General features: G+C 31.6%; 1 long non-coding RNA gene across 2 annotated transcripts in view; it reads left to right on the forward strand.

Moving 5' to 3' along the window:
* The first annotated feature begins 13,168 nt into the window (after positions 1–13,168).
* LOC120091973 (uncharacterized) overlaps positions 13,169–21,380 on the forward strand; it is a 34,135-nt gene continuing 25,923 nt past the window's right edge. The window contains exons 1-4 of one of the 2 annotated variants that reach the window (XR_016524632.1): positions 13,169–13,352; positions 14,163–14,270; positions 15,549–15,946; positions 16,065–16,130. This is a non-coding gene — a long non-coding RNA (uncharacterized LOC120091973). The remainder of the gene's footprint in view (positions 13,353–14,162; positions 14,271–15,548; positions 15,947–16,064; positions 16,131–21,380) is intronic. The other variant, XR_016524631.1, reaches the window with a different exon arrangement.

The following is a 21,380-nucleotide window of genomic DNA, read 5'->3' on the forward strand; positions in this document are numbered from 1 at the left end:
GTGTGGATACCTCTCAGGCCATGAGAAGGTGTGTGGCGCCACATCGTTCAAACCCCGGAATCAGCCCTTAAGGGAGCAATCTATCAACTTACCCTTGCTTCAGAGAAGGAGTGAATTCCATCTTGTGTAGTTGAGTTTCCAACTCCCAAATCAGATGAATCCCTAAAGTGGTAGGTTTGAGTTGGAGATCTGGCCATTCATACCCATGCAAATCAAAGAACTGCCCTCAAAGGTAGAAGTTCCCAACTCACTCAGAATTGAGGTCATATTACCTATGGTCATCCTAGTGAAGTGAAATCTCTGTCATGAACGGTGTTATATAACGAAACTATAACACTTCGTGGTCTGGTCTTATACAAACTCCTTTGTATAGGATGACCCCGCTTACATGTCTCCACATGAATGATCAGAATTAGACCATCTGTAGCAAGTCACAACACTTGTAACTATTCTACAAAGCGGGCCATATCCGTAGCGTTACCAGGATAAGGTTTCCCTCCTATATCCATATACTACAGACCATTTTGGTTATCACTTAAGGCATGATCCACCTGTATATCTCTACATACATGCTTAAGTTACAACGACAACCAGGGATCTTAGTTTAATGGTTTGTGGTAAAGTAAATAAAACATCCAATGTTCCATATACAAAAGTGAAGAAAATATCATATATTAATACATCACAAACGTTTGTTCAATACTGTGTTTACAAACTACAGGACCCAACGAGAGTTTAGGGCATCAACCCCAATACATAGAGCGAAAGTATCATCTCATTCGAGAGATTGTGCATCGAGGACACGTGATCATCACGAAGATAGCTTCGGCACACAACGTTTTTGGTCCATTTATGAAGACCCTCACAAATAAGGTGTTTGAGGGTCACCTACCGAGTATGATTCTATAGGACATGCCACATCTAGTCTATGGAAAGTGGGAGATTTTGTACTGGGCGCATTTTATGCCCTAGTTTCTTATTTTGTGTACTTTTATATTAGTATGACTTTTATGATGTACACCCCACCAGCTTTAGAATAAGTGAGAGATTATTGGAGTAGATGCCTTAAATATCATGGGTCACGTAGTTTGTAATTGTATTGTACAAACAGTTTATTTATTTAATAAAATCTGGGGTATTTTATATGACATTTAGTAGCATTAATCCAGAAAACCAATAAACTAACGTCCAACCCTGAAAACATAAAAAAAAAAAAGCAAAAAAGTGTTGTTATCTGACGATTTGAGAGTATTTTGTTAGGATAGGTGTTTATGTTCCGCTGTGCATATTTAAAAGTATTGTTGTTTGCTAGGGTTTGCACTTTCGATTCTAAAAGATGACTATTGTTGCGGCTGTCTTGTGAGGAGTTGAATCACAAGTGTGTGTCCTTCTCGGTGAAGACTGTGTATTCTTATCTCATTCATCCTTGTCTTAAGAATACTGGTTGAGTTCACAAGTAGAGAAGGATTCTCTAACATAGGGGGAGTCTAAGTTTATAGTATGGATGAGTGAACTTCACTAGAAAAAAGAAAGATAAGCGACTTTAGTATAGAAGTCTCGTATTTAGGGGGAGCCTAAGTATCTACTAATGTACTCATGCTTAATTAAGGAGGTCCTGATATTTATTGAGAGGGAATCTCACATTTAGGGAGAGCTTAAATATTATTTCAAGAAGTCAAGCTTGACGTGTGTCACTGTTACTGCTTGTTTCAATAGATAAGTATAGCATGTAATTGTTTTACTTTACATTAGTAGATTTATTTTTCTTCGGCACACTGTTCCCCAGACGTAGGTCGTATTTCACGAACTAGATTAGCAATTTCCGTGTTCCTTGTTCTTTATTATTCTCTATATTGTTTTACAAATTGTCATAACATCTGTCTTAATATCTGTAATTGTGTGTTATATATTACCTTTCTATTTTTTTCAATTTTGTTAGTGACTATATTTACAACCATTGTCACTTAATTCCATTTAAAATAAAGTAAATAAAATTATTGTGTAATTTTTCGTGAATAGATAAAGAAAAATAGAGGAGGACAGAAGATGAAAGCCATTCATATTAATAATAAAAAAAAATGTTACTACTATTCATTTAAATCTAGTATTTTCTCTAATATTAAGTTAATCCAGACATTTAAAAAAGTCTTGTAATATGGGTGAAAATCATGCACCGTTGATTTTAATTACAAAATTCAAATGAAGGGCATTAAATTGATTCAAAAATCAAATTTTTTTTAATTGCGGTTATTATTAGTTTAAAATATGATGTGATACAACTCTAATTTTAGAAGCATAAATTAATTTTTTTAAAAAAGAAAATGCAGTCAATCTTCTCTCGGAAATCGCCACCTTATGATTGTATAATAAATCTCAAATAATCCTATCCCAACGCCTAAAACCCTATTGTTAACAATGTTAAACTAATTTGTTGAAAAAAATGCCAAATACTCTTGAGAAAAATGGTTGAAATTAACAAAAATTAAAAATTAAAAATTAAAAACTTTTAGAATGCCTTGATTTTTTAAATTTCTCGAAAGACTTTTTTTTTTAAAATTTTTTTTTTTTACATTTTATGAGTGAAATTATATTTTCACCTCTATCTCTTCTTCCTCTCCTCTATCATTTCATTATGACTTAAGGACCATAGCCTGAACATAGAAGAATCATCTTTGAACTTCAAGACTATGGTATTAAACATAAAAAAGATGAAATGTTGAAGAAAAATAATGGGTGCTATCCAAATGGAGGGCCAAAATAGTCATTTTCTAGGATTTGAAAGCAACATTATCCAAGACACGTAGATCTTAAAAATTACATGCAAAAATAAAAAAATTATACATCCAATTTGGTCCATTGGGTATGACTATTGGATAATATATTACAGGTAAGAATTAGATAATAACACGAGCAAACTGATTACAAATAATTACAGTAAGTAAATGTATAGAAACTCAAGATCGTGTGGAAAAGTATTGTCCTAAAAAAAATTATTCTTTCTACAAAAGTTTCAAGTAGAGTACAAAATGATCATTGCAACAAAGATACAATTATAACTAATTTTGGTAGAATAACAATCTTGAATTGCTCAGATCTAACAATACTCTTGGATAATTATTTAAACACAAAATTAAAAATTTACCATATCGTTATAAATGAAAATTCAATATCAAATTGTTATTTCTATAAAAGTTTAAGAACCAAAAAGTATTTTTAAACCTACAAAGTTGAAATTTAGGGACTAAACTATAACAAAATTGAAAGCCCATAACTAAATTGTTATTTTCACAAAAATTTAGGACCAAATATTTTTTAAAAAAATTTTAAAAACATAAATGATTTTAATTGATATACTTATAAAATAGAATAAAATAAAATAAATTCAGAGTCTAATTACCGTAAACCTAACATTGTGGTAATGACAGTTAATCGTTTCTTTGAGATTGGAGATAATTCAAATTTTCTTGTATGTGACTCACTTGTTATACTTAGGAGTGTGCGTTGTGAACTCCACTCCTTGTTTAGTTCAAAAAATTAGTAGGTCCCACAATTAAAAATATCAATTTTATGTCTTATTAACGTCTTACGCTATAGATCTCAAGATCTCACAACTCTTCAAGCTTAATAAATCCATGGAGTTCACACTACGGGCGGAGGAGTTTATAACTATCCAATTGACTACGTATATAATCTTCTGAACCATTAATAAGTAATAACTATTAATAACTAATTTATTAGTATGTTAATCAAATTTTAAGTCATGTTTATTTATAATATTTTAATGAACTAATTTCTGCAATTAGCTCAAAGTTAAAATTGATTCTACTTACTACAGTTAAAAGAGAATCAATTTAAATAAAATGTGTGATGATCCATCACATCATTCTTGTCTCTTTGAATGGAATCTTATGTCCCCCAAAATTAAAAATCATATTTTTCATATCATTTTAGTGTAGAATATCTATGTTGGGAATCATTTTTTGACCTCTCATGAACACTAAGTTTTGTCCAAATATTTTTTTTAAAAGAGAAAAAAGTGTCCAAATATATCCATCTTTTAATGCACAATAAAATATCAATCTTTTTGCAATCCCCAATATATAAGTATATGGTCACATGAGCCATAATTTTTGTCCCACCTTTGCTTATTTATTACTAACTATATGTTCCCCTTTATTGTAACTATATGCATTATTTTTCCATATTTTTGAAAGTTTTAGTAGGATTTTCAAATGGATTAAACTCTATTTCATACTTTCTTCAATAATTTAATTTAATGTGAAATGTAATGTTTTTTAACTTCCATTATTCTTTCTTGAAATCTCTTAGGTTAATAAAAAAAAAAAGTCCTATCTTATAACATATTGTTGGATATAATCATATAAAGTATAAATTCCAATATATAAATAGGTACAAATTATTGAATTATAAACATATATCTTGGATATAGGGTGTGTTTCGGAGTGATTTTGACATGACCAAAATCACTTTTTCCCTCATCAAAATCATTTTCCTACATAAACTTCACTTGATTGGTGATTTTGTGGAGGTGATTATTATGGAATCATCCCACATTATATATATATATATATATATAAAAGCTACTTTAGGCTACTGTTTTATTTTATTTTTTTACTTTTTCTTTTAATTTCATTTCATAATACAATTAGCTTTAACTTTTAATAACTTTTATTAAATTTTAAAATAAAGAAATATTAAAATATTCTTTTATTATTAATTTGAATAAACAAAACAATAATAATACCAATTTGTTACCTAAAAAGTGTATCATTTCAATATAAATATAAAAATTTATTGATTTTAAATAAAAAATATTAAAAATAAAAAATAAAAGACAGAAAATTTGTTCCCACATGGATTTGATCCCCGAATGGAGATTTCCTGACCCCGACCCCGACCTGTCCCGTTGCCAACCTTAGAGTCTTCTAAGAAGTCAAACAAGTTAGATTGTTTGTATGATGTTATTGAGTACAGAAGAAGAGATTTATCGAGTTGTAATATTTTTCTTACATCATATCTCAATCATGCATATAATAATTTAACAATAAAACAAACGAAAAATAAATTAATAAAATTAAATATTTATTATAAAATATAAAGTACACTTTTTAGTATTTGGTAATTTTAAAATCACTTTTAGAACCAAACATAATAATTTAAAATCACTTTTATATATTTGAAAATCACTTTAAAAAGTTGGGAACCAAACATAAATTTGATTGTTTAAAAATCAATTTTACAAAATCATTTGTTCCAAAATCTCTTTTTCTCAAATCACTCTCAAACACATCCATAATCATATAGAGTACAACATAAAATGTTTAGTATTTGTTCTCATATGTAACTTTTTTATACCTATTTCATAACAAATAGGTACAACTTATTGGTTTAAAGGTATATATTTTTCATCCTATGATCGATTGTTCGATTCTTATCTTGCAATTGTTGAACTAATAAAATTACAAATTATTAAATGATGATTTTCTTGACAATATGTGATGGAGAGTCTAATCTTAAAATTGATAATACATATAAATAAAAGTCTGCAAAAATTAAAAAAAATGTAAATGGTAGCAAATGCATAAAAGAATTTTAGGAAGACAATGTCCATAATATTAGAAAACTACTTTGAAAGTTTTGAAAAAACAAAATCAGGACCAATAAAAGAAAAAAGTGTAAAATACACTCGATTTTTAAAGTTTGGAAATGAAGTTTGTTTGATCTCTAAATTTTTAAATTGGATACCTTTAGTATTTGATGTTTTGAAGAAAATATTCTATACGATCTCTCGATTAAAAGTTGAGACATTAGTTAGCTAATGTACAACGATGTGAAATATGGGAGGTGGTAACGTAATTACTTTTTATTGATTTGAGTTCAGGTACTTTTCTATTTTTATTTTTTTCCCTTTCCTTCCTCTCCCTCCTTCACCCATGTTTCTCCTCCCCTTTCCTATCTTTTCTCACTTCGCTCTTCTGTCGTTGTTCTTCCATCGTTATGTTATCATTCGTTTGCAGTCGAACTTCCCTTGAACAATCTTGTTAGGTCTAGATTTGAATGAACCTATTCAAGACTACATTGAAAAGTTTGATGACTACGTGAGATAATATAGTGACTAATAAACGATGGTAGCAAGGAGAGGAAAAAGAAAAAAAGAAGAACAAGAGGGAAAGGAATGACAATTGCAAATGGTAGATGAATAAAAATGGTGGAGGCAACAAGCTCCATCTAAAAAGAAGAAAAGAGAAAAAAAAATAATGAAAAAAACTTTAGGTGCAATCCTTGTTGCACCCATCTCTATACGACAACAATCCCAATAAAAATTTGCATGTGACAATATTTTTTTAAAAAATGATTTTTTTACTATGTAAAGAAAATGAGATGCATGAGAAGTTACATCTAATTATTGTTCGGAAAAAGTATAGGAAAAATATGGGTAAGGGAGAAAGGAAGAGAGAAAGAGAAAAAAAATTTAAATAAAAAAGTCAAATAAGTTCAAATAAAAAGACTGTTGACACATCATATTAAAATTGTCACGTCATTTTAAAGAATAACCTTTCAATTCTGTAATAATTTAGTTTTTTGAACTTTTTCAACTTTAATACGTAACAACTTTATTGTTTAGACAAAATTAATGAAAGAAGAAAATTGAATGGATAGGAATATTTCACAAAAAATGAGACCCACAAATTTTAGCCACAACGAAAAAGGACAAGAAAAGGCTTGAGATATTTTGAAATAATGGTTACCATATTTTGGGAGAAGAAATCAATGACTATTTTCCATTCTATTTATACTCGTTAATATATATGTATTCACAGCTAGCCTCCACAATCACAAATAGATTTCTTTGTTTAGAAAGTTTTTATTCCTAAACTATAATTTAGTCTTTAAATTTTGGTGTATAATGATTTAATCTCTATATTTTCGATTTTATGAACTACAATTTAGTCTCTAAATTTTGGTGTATAATGATTTAATCTCTATATTTTCGATTTTATAATAATTTAGCCTATAAACTTTAGTATGTAACAATTTAGTCCTTATATTATTAAATTTGTGACAATTTAGTAAACATTAGATGTCAATTTTAATTATTTTGTGATGTATACTTTATATTTACAAAACATATTCGGTCTCTAATTAGTTTATTAGTTTATTTATGCAAGAAGTCTCAGGGACTAGATTGTTACATAGTAAAGTTCAGAGACTAGATTGTTAAAAATTGAAAGTTAAGAGATTAAATCGTTACAATCCAAAGTTTAAAGATTAAATTATTACTTTTATAGAAGTTTAGGGACTAAAAGTGATTTTTAACCTTTTTAAAACTAATATCCTTAAGTATCTCTCCCACTATATGTATTTGACTCACCCTAGATTTATGTATTTTTAAACTCTCTCCTTTATTTTTGTAAAATGTTACAAATGAACTGATATTGATCATTCATGTAGAGACATGTGAGCGGGAGTATTCTATACAAAAGAGTTTGTATAAGACCGAACCATGAAATGAATAGTCTCATTATATAACGTCGTTAATAATAGAGACTTACATTTCACCAAGATGACCATAGGTGACATGACCTAAATTTTGAGTGAGTTGTGAACTTCTACCTATGAAGGCGGTCCTTTGATTTGTATGGGTGAGAGCGGCCAGATCGTTGACTCAATAAGCTTACCATTTTGGGGTTTCGTTTGATTGAGGAGTTGGGAACTCGACTACATAAGACGAAATTCACTCCTTCCCTAATGTCGGGGTAAGTAGATAAATTGCTCCCTTAAGAGTTGATTCCAGGGCTTGAACAATGTGACATCACACCCTTTCTTTGCTCGATAAGGATTTGATCATAGTTGGACTATGACTTATTGTTCATTAGAGGGATCAGTGGTACTTAAGAAACTAGATGCAACTATAGCGGCAAAACAATATTTTTGGCCCAACTGTACTTACGAGCAATTTGTGAAGGATCACCGTTCTGTTGACTAGTTATATCCAATGGACATAGAAATGTATCTGCAGTGCGAAGAGTGCAGTTGTCGGTCTTTATTGGAGTGACCGAAAATTAATGGATGTTAAATAATTTAATTAAAAGAGTTTAATCAATTATTTAAGTACTATTGAAACTTCAATTTACAGGTTTATAAGGTCCCCTCTGTAGCTCAACTGGGATCATTGAGAATTAATTTTAGATTAATTAGAATTGTTCAAATAAATTGAGGGAATTAATTAATTTAAATTAATTATATATGATATAAGTAATATTATGTATTCGATACATTATAGTATAAAGTTTATTTAGAGAAGAATTAAATTTGAATATGATTCAGATACTAATTATATGGATCATATTTATATAATTGAATTTAGTATAAATGTGATTTATATTAAATACCATGCATTGTTGAGAGAAATAAAAACTATAGATTATATTGTATTTGATAAAATATACAAACTATAGGTTATGCATTATATATGATATAACATATAGTTATATATACCTATAGTAAGTTAGTTATTATATATATATATATATATATATATATATATATAATTTTTATTTAAATTAAATTAATTTTAACTTTATTTTATTTTTCAAAATGAAAGGAGGAAAATAACTTCTCCCCTTAATTTTTCCTCGGTTGAACGTGTGTGATAAGAAGTTTTTTATGAGACATTCTTCTTCCATGAATTTGGTATAGAAGAGAGTCTAATCTCTAGTTTTTTTCCCTGGACAACATACAAAAACCTCTTCTCCTCTCTAAATCTTTTCTCCCTCTCCCAAAACTCAGAGCCCGCACACTCTTGAGAATTCTCTTCCCATCAGAGAATATAGAGAAAACGTTTAAGGTGGTGTTCTCATTGACGGCCTTTTGGTTGTGTTTGATTGTGATCGGAGAAAAGAAAATTCGAGAAGAAGGTTTTGGCTTCAAGGGTAAGTTCAAATCTCTAACCCTTCTTCATCTAATTTAAGCATGTTGTAAATTTAATGTTTATGCATAATTTTATGTACTGTGAATTCAATTATGTGAAAATTTAAAATTGGGACGATCCCACTTCTGCAATCGAACTTCACCGTTCCTTCAATTAGTATTGTTTATTCTTTGGTTGTTTAGATGGGGTTTTCCATGTGTACATATTTGTCTTCCTTAAGGCCGCTTGGTTTAAGGTTTTAAAGATGCCCAGGAATTAAGGATGCCTAGGAATAAAATTATTGTGAATCAAGGATGACTGTGTTTGGTTGTACATGAGAATACTATCATAACTTTATGGTAACAGAACATTATGCCAGTTGAGCTATGCTCTTGTTGGCAAACGAATTAGATTTCCATTAAATCTCTATAAAATTTTGATAGATTAATTGATAAACAATAAATTCAATTCAAAATTTTGAGTAAAATTAATTATTTAAATATAAAATAATAATATTAATTAACTTATTAATTACAAGTATTTACAAAATGAGTAACTTATAATTAAAGTTACTTGATTATATGCATCAGCTTGATGAATTTTATATAACTATAATGAATATTGATAAAACAATCAAAATCAATTTGAAAAAATAAATATAATATCTTGTGATAAAAAAATGAATTATAATTAATCAATGATAAACTAATTATAATTACTAAAAATAATCTCATAAAATATTATTCATAATGATAATTAATTAACTACATAAATAATTTATTAGTGAATTAATAGTATTAATGCATCGATTCTTTACGGTGTATTATATAATTAATTAATTAATTTATTTATGAATATGGAATAGTTAAATTCAAATATTATAATTTAAAATTTGAATATAATTTTCTAAATTATAAATTTAATATTAATATATTAAATAATTTTAATAACATAAAATAAAATAATAAATCAATGTATCAAAAGATGAAAGAGAGTGGACATCAAGAAAACCCACTTTTTTGGATGAGTATGATCCACGAGCATAAAGAATGCATGGAAATAGTTTATTCTCATGCCTAAAGCTTCAAAATTTGTACCAAATAAGGAGATAGGTATCCTTTACCCATTTCCACCCTTATTCCCGTCCCATTTCCCTCAATTCAAACGTCCCCTAATACACCACTAATTTAGATGTGGGTTACGTATAATATTAATTAGGGGTACCTTTGCCTGGGGTTTTTGTAAGGATAACTCCTTTTTAGGGGCCCAAATGAAAAATGGCTCAATGTTCAAAAAATAATAAAATTTGGTCATTTACTTATGTCAGTGATGCGTGAATTTACCACTTTGACCCTGAAATTACACCTGATCGAACCTAAACCCATCTCAATCTTACTTTTCTCTCCTATATCTCGTTTCTCTATCCTATATCTTGCTCGTCTCTCCTAGATTCTCTCTCCTCAATTTACGATCACTCTTCGTTCTTAATCTCAATGTTCTCTCCATCTCAACCTCGTTTGTCTCTCTATCTCGATCTCGCTTCTTTGTCCTCTCTCTAAATCTCACTTCTCTCTCCTCGAAGAAGAGGAGGAACGAGGAGGAAGAAGAGGAAGAAGAAAGAAAAAAATCCGGAAAACGAAGGAGGAAAAGGAAGAAGACTTTAGGGATAAAAGTGGTAATTCCATGGGTGAATGATGTAAGTAAATGGTCACTTTTCATTTGTTTTTAAAGTGAGGCCAAAATTCATTTGGACCTCTTATTTTAGGCCATCTATGCAATTATTCACTTTTGTCTTAGTGCAATTTAAATATCGATCAAAACTCACTTTTTAGTCTCTATATTTTCATAAAAGTAATGATTTAGTTCATGAACATATTTTGATTTGTAACGATTTAGTACCTATACTTTCAAATTTGTAATAACTTAGTCACTGAGCAAGATGTAACAACGGAGTTCCTATATTTCTAAATTTGTAACAATTTAGTCTATATCGTGAAAATTCTCATCAAACTCGCATACAATATTTGGATATTAAGAAAACTCTAAATCTTAGTTAGGTGGACCACCATGGATTAAACTCTTTGGGTCTTTATCATGGTCATGCCTCCTATTTATCGTTGCACTAGACGAACCCATGATAGTTGTACACGATTACCATTGTTACTATTTATTTCATCTCAAAAGATATTGTAAAAAACAATCATTTTTTACACATCAACTGCGGCATTAATTAAATGGTTTTTTGAAAAAAAGAAAGGTCGTATATGACTTTCAATTTTTACATGCTAGCCACTTCGACGATTTTCCATTTATTTGGGCGAAAAACTCTTTTAAAGTATTTTTTGAATAAATTTCAAAATTCTAGAATAAAAATCAAACATTTTAAAATCTATGCTATACTTCAAAAGTTATGGTATAATGTATAATTTAACCTTTTGTATTGTTGTCCTTGTCCACTAGTACATGGGAAACATAATGTCCCACCAAGCCTTACCACATCTTTGCTTTTCAAAGCTTTTTGAGTACTTTATGCTTTTATGCTTGTGTTCCATTTTTTTTTCTCACTGAATTTGGGGAGCAAATTTTTCACTTTTTATGCCATGAGAGAAAAATAATTGATTCTTTCACTTTCTTTGTCCCTTTTTACTTTATCAAAATTCTATCACGTTTATAGATAAAATAATTGTTGCATGCATTTATTTTTATAAAATAATTGTTACCGTAAAATTTGAACTTTGTTCCATTAAATATCTTTAAAATGGACATGTAGCTGATGTGTAGGAACTAGAAGTTTTATGTGATAATATTTATAATTATTATAGAATATCAAGATGACTAAAGATCATTTACTTAAATTTTGTACACATCAACTGTCATGTCAATTTGCGTTAGTGACATTGTAAATAATGTCACATATATATTGTCCAATGATTCATTTTTATTTTCATCTTATTTAACAAGAGAAAAAAAAAAACTCTCGGGTGGTACTTTAAAAAAAAAATTTCGAACATCAAGAGCAAAGTACTTTTCAAAATTTAGAAGTCTAATTGAAACACTCATTAGACTCTTTTAATTTAGTTAGACTTTTCAATGGAAGTTAGGTTTACCATTGATTACTTAATCTATTTATGCTTGTTTATTAATGCTAAATTATTTTAGTATATAATATGTATTTTGACAAATACAAAAGTATATAAAAACTTAAAGCCCCGTTTGAAATAATGTTTGCATACGAAAAAAATAATTACGGGAAAATCACTTCTTAATTGATCCCAACGTGCAAAGCTAATAGATATTTGCTTTTTAGATTTAGTTTTCTTAACAATTTGTCACCTCCTGCAAGAATTTACATATCTCAAATTTATCATGCCATGTTAATATACTTTTTCACATCTATGTTCTAATGAAATTTTGATTGCTTCAATTTTTTACTCCAAAAATGAATATCAGTATGAAATTAATTGAAATAGTAAGCATATTTGGGTCATGTAACTAAATCACAACAACTTGGAATTAATTTACTAAAACACTATAACTAGCTTTTTTTTTTTTTTTTAATAATTTAAATTTGAAATTTACCAAGTAGTTTTGAGCTTTGTGGACTTAAACTTAGTTAGTTCATGGATTTGGACCTTGGGTCTAATTAATTAGATTTTGGGCTTGGTTGATATTTGGACCAAATTAAGCCTATTTTTGGAGTTAATTATTGGTTTAAATTAGTTTATTCAATTCAACGATTAAAACAAAAACATGTGCATCATCGAGATCTACCGACTCTTATCTTCAACTTCAATTTAGGACACATGTTCGACTTTTAAATTGTCCTAAATTTGATAATTTGTAACTTTATCATTAAATTGAGGAATGATAAAGTGACTTATGATTGATCCAAAATTCTTATTCAACAAAATGTGTATATTATATGTTCAACCTCTATAATTTTATACTTTTTGATCTTCCGAGTTGAGTTAAGTTCAATTTTTTTTTTTTAAATTTATTTATTTAGGTAAGTTCAATCTTCTTGTGATTGGTCTAGGGCTTTCTATTCTTTTTCCTTCTTTTGTTTTATGCATGATTTATTTTAGAAATAGTATAAGTTAATTGAAAGGGCTACTAGCAAGCATAAATTTTTGGCCAAACTAATTGTAAATATAGAATTAACTAAAACAAATTATAAATATGGCTAAATTTGAGTACAACCCATATAAAAAGACTAAAAAGCCCATAAGAAAAAGACTAAAAAGCCCATAAAAGCCCATGACCCACAACCCATAATCCTTCTTCCATGATAATACTTTCATATACTTCTTCCATGAGCCCATCGCTGATTTCTCTTCCAGCACACCAAAACGATCAATGATTTCTCTTCCATTGCCGATTAGGATTTCCAAAAACAATTGCCGATTCGCATCCACCCATAGTAAGTTTTCATCCATCTGTCGTTTAGTTTCATCTTTTTTTTTTTTGTTCGAAAAACCCTAACCCAACGACCTTCTTTAAAACTCTAAAATATGCAAATAAAAAAACCTACCGATCATCCATAAAATATCCGTAGATCGACGACAATCTTCTTCCAGTGAATGTGTTCCCGTTTCCATTCAAATGTGTTTAGTTGATTGATTATTGTTTCATGACTATTTTTTTTTCAAAGATAAGAAAAAGCGTAGTTGCATGACTTTTTTTTTTTGTTTTTTTTTGTTTTTTGTTTTTTGTTTAGTTGTTTGTTTTTTTTTATGAGTAAACAAATGCATTGGTTTACTGTTTTTTTCTTTGGTATTGTTGAATGGAGTCTATTAGTGATAAATGATATACATAATGGATGTTGAATGTATTTTCATGCCATGTAAGTAAATGTACAATTTCACTGTTGTTTATTATTATTATTTTTTGATAGGTTGCTATCACTGATAGACTTGGAGCATGTCGGATTTATTTTCCATAAAAATGAAGAAAAATTGTAGTTTTGTTTCTGTTTATTTGTTGTTTAGTTGATAGACTATTGCTAGCTTGCTTTTAAACTTCAAATATGATATTGATTAGGGTCTATCTGTGATAAGTTTCTATCATTGATAGACTTGAAGTGGTGAAGTCTATAAGTGATAACCTTATCATTGATAGACTTCATCACTTCAAGTCTATCCGTGATAGAAACGTATCATTGATAAGTTTAACACTGGTAGACTGGAAATGTTTAGTTTGTTAACTGGAGTGGTTATTAATATTCTAACAGATTGATAATTGAAAAACAATTATAGAAAGCGAACAACAAAAAAAAGGAGCAAAAAGAACCTTAGAACTTGAAGAACCATCAAGTAAAAAAAAGTTGAAAAAAGGGAAGGTATGAATTATATATTTACTATATATCTATTTCTAAGTTATTCTTTAGAATATTTATAACATATATTTTCTTTTCTTTTTTTTTTTTTAAATAGGCAAAAAAAAAAAAAAAAAAAAATCCTAAAGAAAGTTGGAATTCCACTTTGAAAGTCACAATTTATGTCAAGATGGAAGTGATAGACCATATTATGGGTTTAGATTCTATGTGTCTATCTTTGTTTAAGGAAGGACCATTTGGGCATCTACTAGGTTTAAAAATGTCCAAAGTACCTTTACAACTTCTAGCACATTTGATTAGAAGACAATGTGTCTCTGTTAATAACAATGTTCTTCTTTTCAATATTGAAGGTAACATTGTAGAGTTTGGGTTGAGGGATTTTTGTTTGATTACTGGATTCAATTATGATGAATACCCTGTTGAAGATGTTTTAAATGAAGTTGAAGAAAATGATTCAGTAATTAGACAAACATTTTTTAGAAATATACTTGCATCACTGGGGAAAATGTGAATAGTGCATTTAACTATTTTTCTAGTCACTGCAGTGATGAAACAAAAATAGCAAACTTGCCAATCTTTTTTGCTAGAAAACTTGTTGATTCCAAAATAATGTCATAATTGTGTAGATTGGAAGCATGTTAAGATGCTGAATGATGATGAGAATTTTAGGAATTATCTATAGGGAAGACTATCTTATAGTTTTATCGTCGAGTTTTTTAAGAAATCTATTAATAGTAAAGAAAAACTAATTGTCTATATGCAAGGCTTCCCCATAGTTTTAGCTTATTGGGCATATGAAATACTTCTTAAACTTTCTGAGGGGTTCACAAAAAGAATAGGAAATGGCTTTCCAAGAATCTTGAATTGGGAAACAAAAAAGCAACCAAATTGGCAAGATCTTAATGACAATATCTTCTCAGAACAAAACATAAGTTTCTAATTTTTCCCTTAGTAATTGTGATACAAGTCTGTCTATCAACGATATTGGTGTATCAGTAATGATAGACAAATATTAGTGATAGAAGTATTATATCCATTGAAACACACAAATAACTGTAGGGAAGGAGTCTATCAGCAACATAGTTTATCAATGATAGACCAATATCATAGATAGATAGACCATATGAGTGATATTGGTCTATCAGTAATGGGGTCTATCAGTGATAAGCCCATATCACTGATAACTTCCACCTATGATTATTTGAGTATTTCAAATCTCATAAAAAAAAAGATATTTTGTATACAATACTAATTAAATATTATGTTTTCAACTTTCTTTAGTTCCTTTGTTGCATCACAAGAAGAAATGACATCAGAATACTTCAAAAAATTTATGGAGAAGAAAAGATTGGAGGAAGGAGAAAAGTTGCTAAAAAAGATAAACAGATTGGAGAAAGAATATCTTCTTTACAAGAAGATATTGAAGGTCTTAAAAGGCAACACAAAAAAGATTTTGAAGATCTTAAAAAAGGACAAACGGAGATTCTCACTTTGTTACATTCTCTAATGAAAATTGTAAAGCAGAAGGTCGCACACAAATGTCAAAGTGAAGACAATCTCAAGAGTCCTTTGAAAAGAATCATCCTTCATCTGTGAGTCTAGAAATGATAGATGTCGATGTTGATGCTAATATTGATAAAGTAGTTGAATATGCAACTACTTATGCCAAGGAGAAAGAGGTAAAATTATTAAAGCCTTCTAGTTCTTTTACTTTTTTTTTTTTTTTTTTTTTTCTAATGATAGACTATATAAAGTACATATAGTTTACTGACAAAAATGATATACTAATATCTATAGAAGCATGAACAAAATCATGAGAAAGCGAAGGAAATAGAAGAAACCACTATTGCTGAGGGAAAAAAGGTACCCATCTAGTTAAATAGTAGGTTATTGCTATTTTATTTTTATAAACTTCAAGTGTGTTGCTCATTAAAGTCTGTCAATGATAGGTTTTATCACTAATAGAATGTTGTCATCTTTTTATTGGAGTCCAACAGTAACATAGAAAAAGTATATTGACATCTTCTAAAATTTTGTGCATTGGTACATTTATATAATATATTTACAAAAGATTGAAGACAAGGAGGAAGAAGTCAATGGACATGAAAAAAGGTAAAAAATGGTGCATGACAAAGCAAAAAAAGTGAAACTATAACAATTATCACATTCCCTATATTTCTTTATGACTTATAGACTCAATATATATTTATAAACTTATAATTAAGTATTGACATTTCAAGTTATTCAACAAAAGGCAAATACAACGATGAATATTGAAAATATTAAATCGAAAAGTCAGCCTAAACCATCAAAGAAGATGTTGGAGAATGCAAATGACGAGAAGATTGCAAGAGAACAAAATGATGCAAAGGACTAAAAGAATACAAAAGACCAAAATAAAACTTCTCCAGAACAAACAAGATATTCTCCTAGGTTCAAGGACATTACCCCTAGTTTTGACCTAAAAATCTCTCAGATGTAATAATGTAGTTGTAGCTTAGTTTAGTGTTGTGGCTATTAGACCTTAGTTTTTGTGGATATTTCAGTACTTTAATATTGTGGGATGTGGGATATACCCGAGTTTTTGTAGATACATTAGCCGTGAGAGCCTTGTAAACGGGTCAGCAACATTGTGCTCCGGAGCGATCTGCGTGACGATCACGTCCCCTCGATGCACTTTCTCGTGGATCAGATGATACTTATGCTCTATGTGTTTACCGCGCTAGTGACTCCTTGGCTCCTTGGAGTTCGCCACTGCCCCACTATTATCACAATAGAGGGTAATGGGCCTAGACATATCTGGAACAACTTCCAGGTCTGTTAAGAACTTTTCGAGCCAGACGACCTCCTTAGCAGCTTTGCAAGCCGCTACGTACTTCGCCTCCATAGTGGAGTCGGCGATGTACCTATGCTTAGTGCTTCGCCACACTACAGCTTCTCCGTTAAGAGTAAAGACTGACCTTGATGTGGACTTGCGAGAGTACTTATCAGTCTGAAAGTCAGAACCCGTGTATCCTGTAAGGATCAAATCCCTCGAACCATATACGAGCATGTAGTCCCTCATTCTCCAAAGATACTTGAGGATATTCTTCACTGTCGTCCAATGACCTTGGCCTGGGTACAGCGTAGCAGATGTCTGGACGAGTACAGAGCATCGCGTACATCAAACTGCCAACGACAGACGCATATGGGACCCGTATCATCTCCTCAACCTCCTGAGGCATCTTAGGACACATTTCCTTAGACAAAGTGACTCCATGCCGGAACGGTAGTAGGCCCCTCTCGGAGTCCTGCATCGAGTACTTGAGCAACATCTTGTCAATGTACGATGCCTGAGACAGTACTAGCACTTTGTTCTTACGATCCCGAAAGATCTATATACTTAGAACAAACTAAGCCTCTCCCAAATCTTTCATTTGGAATTGGGTCGCTAGCCAGTTCTTAACTGCAGTCGTAGACCTACATCATTCCAAATGAGTAGGATATCATCTACATACAACACTAAGAAGACTACTGAAGCGTTGGTGATCTTCTTGTAGACACAGGGTTCATCAACGTTTTGGTCCCAGCCATACGACTTGATCGTAGTATCAAACCGTATGTTCCAAGATCGAGACGCCTATTTCAGTCCATAAATGGACCGATTCAGTTTGCAAACTTTTTGCTTTTGACCTTGGGCTATGAATCCCTCGGTCTGCACTATATAAATGGTCTATTTAAGATTGCCATTCAGAAAGGCCGTCTTGACGTCCATTTACCAGATCTCATAATTATAATAAGCTTCAATGGACAGGAGGATGCGGATCGACTTTAACATGGTAATAGGCGAGAAAGTCTTCTCATAGTCGACTCCCTCTACCTAGGTATAACCCTTTGCCACAAGATGAGCCTTGAAGGTCTTTACCTTCTCATCAGCACTCCGTTTGCGCTTGCAGATCTATTTACAACCTATAGGGCGAACCCCATCAGGCTGATCTTTAAGATCCCATACTGAGTTGAAGTACATCGACTCCATCTTAAGATCCATGGCCTTGACCCATTCATCTCGGTCAACATCCACCATTGCCTTCTTATAAGACAACAGATCCTCAACGTCGCCATCTTCTACTATAGCAAGGATTTTCGTGAAACCCAGCGAACAGGTGAGTTCGCAACCCTCCCACTACGTCGAGGTTCCCTCAACTCTTGAGGTGGAATAGACCTACTGGATGAACTTCCATCAACAACTCTTATTGATGTAGTAGGCTCTTCAATAACTCTTGTTGAAGTTTCAGTAGTTTCATTGGAAAGCTCACGCAATACGACTTTTCTTCGTGGACTGCGCTTCCTTAGATGATCCTCCTCAAGGAAAGTAGCGTTTGTTGAAACAAACACCCTATTTTCTGTCGGATCATAAAAATAACCCTCTCATGTACTTTTGATGTAGCCTACAAAGAGGCATAACCTCGACCGTGGTTTCAACTTCTTGGGATTAGCCTCAAGCACATGTGCAGGGAAACCTCAAATCTGGAAGTGACGTAAACTAGCTTTACGCCCGTTCCATAACTTCAGAGGTGTTCTTGTAACACTTTTGGAGGGAACATAATTGAGTATGTACACCGCAGTCTCCACTGCGAAACCCCAAAACGAGTCCTGTAAGGAAGCGTAACTCATCATCGAGTGAACCATGTCTAACAAGGTCCTATTTCTCCTCTCCACTACACCATTCTACTGAGGTGTACCTGATGCATTATTTTATGTAGTGGAAATATGGATGATATGCATTGATGGATTGCGTTGTGCACTTAAGTTTCCCCAGCGGAATCCAAGTGTAAATTCCTTTGAGTTTCCTGGTAAGTCTAGGGTCGAACACAGGGACTTGTGAAAATAGTTGCGTTGGAGATTTTTATGAAAACTTGCTGTAACTAGTTAATAAATAAGTGTTGGGTTGTTTTTGCGTTGATGAAAATAATAACGAATGCACCAGAGTTCGAAAAGAGTTGGTAAACGGGAAATACGATGAATATGCAGTGAATGGGTTGAGAAGAGTTTCGGCTAACATTCCCTAGGATGCGTTTATGCTTTGCGATCATGCAACATGCATACAATAGTAAACCACCTATCGGTGTGAATGCCATGACTTCTAAGGCTAGAACGCATGCGATAAATATGCGATAAGTCTACCGGGTTACACATAACCTCTATCTCTATTTGTACGATGACAACATGACATTCACATAAATATGCAACCACATAATATCATTCCTATTCCTAGGATGCATGCGATGCAAGTTGATAGACAGAGTTTATCTCTAAGTCCCTATCTCTTGTTTACGCAAGCCTAATCTTGCTCTTTCGAATCCAGATTCTAACATAGCTCTCTCGAGACATTAGGTTTTTTCTTTAGATTCTCTCTCGAGTAAGTTTAAAAGGTATTTTGCACAACATAAAACAAGACAATCGCAAGCAATGAACTTCCTAGGTCATGTTAGCTTAGTTCTTCTCAACCCTTCAGCTAGTTTAGTTACTCATGCGTATTAAGAGAGTGAGCAGATATAGAAATAGAACTTCCATTGAATAGATATAAGATGGAGTACAAAATAACAATGCAAGTATAGTAAAGAGCCTGGAGCAATTTCTTGCTGCCAGGCGTTACACTGTTTTTACTCGTGCTCTAAAGATATTCTCGCTTTTGCGAGAGTCGGCCTGCTCTCTGCTCTTACGCCCTAAGGTTCTCTCTCAAGCTGCCTTGTGTGATCTCCGGCGTCACTACTATTCTCTAGCTCTGCTGTAAAATGGAAAAGAAAACTATGAACAAAGACGTGAACTTGTAAGTGATGAAGTAATCAACTGCTTAACCTCTTCTCAAAAGAATGCACTTGGTATTTATAGGTCATCAAAAGGTGAAAGGCGGCTTCTCTCTCCTGGCTGTACAGATGGGATAGATTAAATTCCTGACTGATGCGCCGGATAATTGTCACCGATAAAGATGGATGTACTTTGTGACTGTTATCAGCTGTCAACTTAATTTGGATATGACTGCTGTCAGCTTTCTGTCCCATCGATTTTAATTGTCCTTTCATCCGGATGCGCCCACCTTGTTACGCTGATCAAGTTGCGGTGATTCTTCTTGGGTGAATGTTTGCGAGCACGATCAATGCAAAGCCTTACGATGAAGTTGCGCTCGACTAATGTATTCCTATGATCGCAATCTCTGCATTGCGTTAACGCATATTCTGCTTGCTCTAATGCATTGGACGCATGCAATCGCAATATTATAGAATCTATGCTTAATAGACGCAATTTAACACATTCTATCAACACAATCCAACATTGTTTAAGAATTTAGCACTATGATAATGTGCATTTCTGCCCGTTATCACACCCCTAAATTTAAACAATGCTTGTCCTCAAGCATAAGCTAAAGATTCCTTTAGCAAGACAACCGCAAAATTCTTTTCCTAGATTTCTCAAGAATACTTCGTTCAAATTCTATATGCCAGAATTTCCCTAAGTCTTATTCAAGTCTCTTAAGATATTTCTAAGACCTAGGGACTGCAAGCTTACCTTTCAAAAGGACTTTACTAAATTTCGGAACATCGCATAATTTATTTTGAAAAGAAAATTTTCTTCCGAGGTGTCAAATGATTTTATCCTTGCACAAAAATTTTCTTCATTGCTATTTTTTTTCTAACCTTGCGCTGATCCGAGTGCCTTGCCTTCATTTTGGCTTACCCCCACGTGTGTCATGCGGACATCCAACTACGAGCAATGCACTCTTTCTCAAACTAAACTCATGCCTATTTGGCAGTGGAGTTGCGGTCATTTATTTATGCGTTGATCCTGGTAACTTACTTTTGTTTTGGCTTGCCCCCACGTGTGACATGCAGACATTCAACTACGGGTAGGTGCATTTCACAACTTAACTCTTATCAACATGGGTTTCCCATTACGTTGACAGTAGAGTTTTTTTTAGAAATAGCAAGGTCGGAAATAAATACCCAACCCCCAAATTTAAAATACGACAATGTCCTTATTGCCAAAAAATTAAAATAAGTCATGCTATGGTCATAGAATGCATTGTAAAGAGAGTTTGAAAGAAAGCTAGCAAACCCCTAACTTTTAGAAATATTT

Source organism: Benincasa hispida, chromosome 11, assembly GCF_027475165.1.
Source record: "Benincasa hispida cultivar pf3 chromosome 11, pf3_genome.v1.1, whole genome shotgun sequence".
NCBI classification, from domain to species: Eukaryota; Viridiplantae; Streptophyta; class Magnoliopsida; order Cucurbitales; family Cucurbitaceae; genus Benincasa; species Benincasa hispida.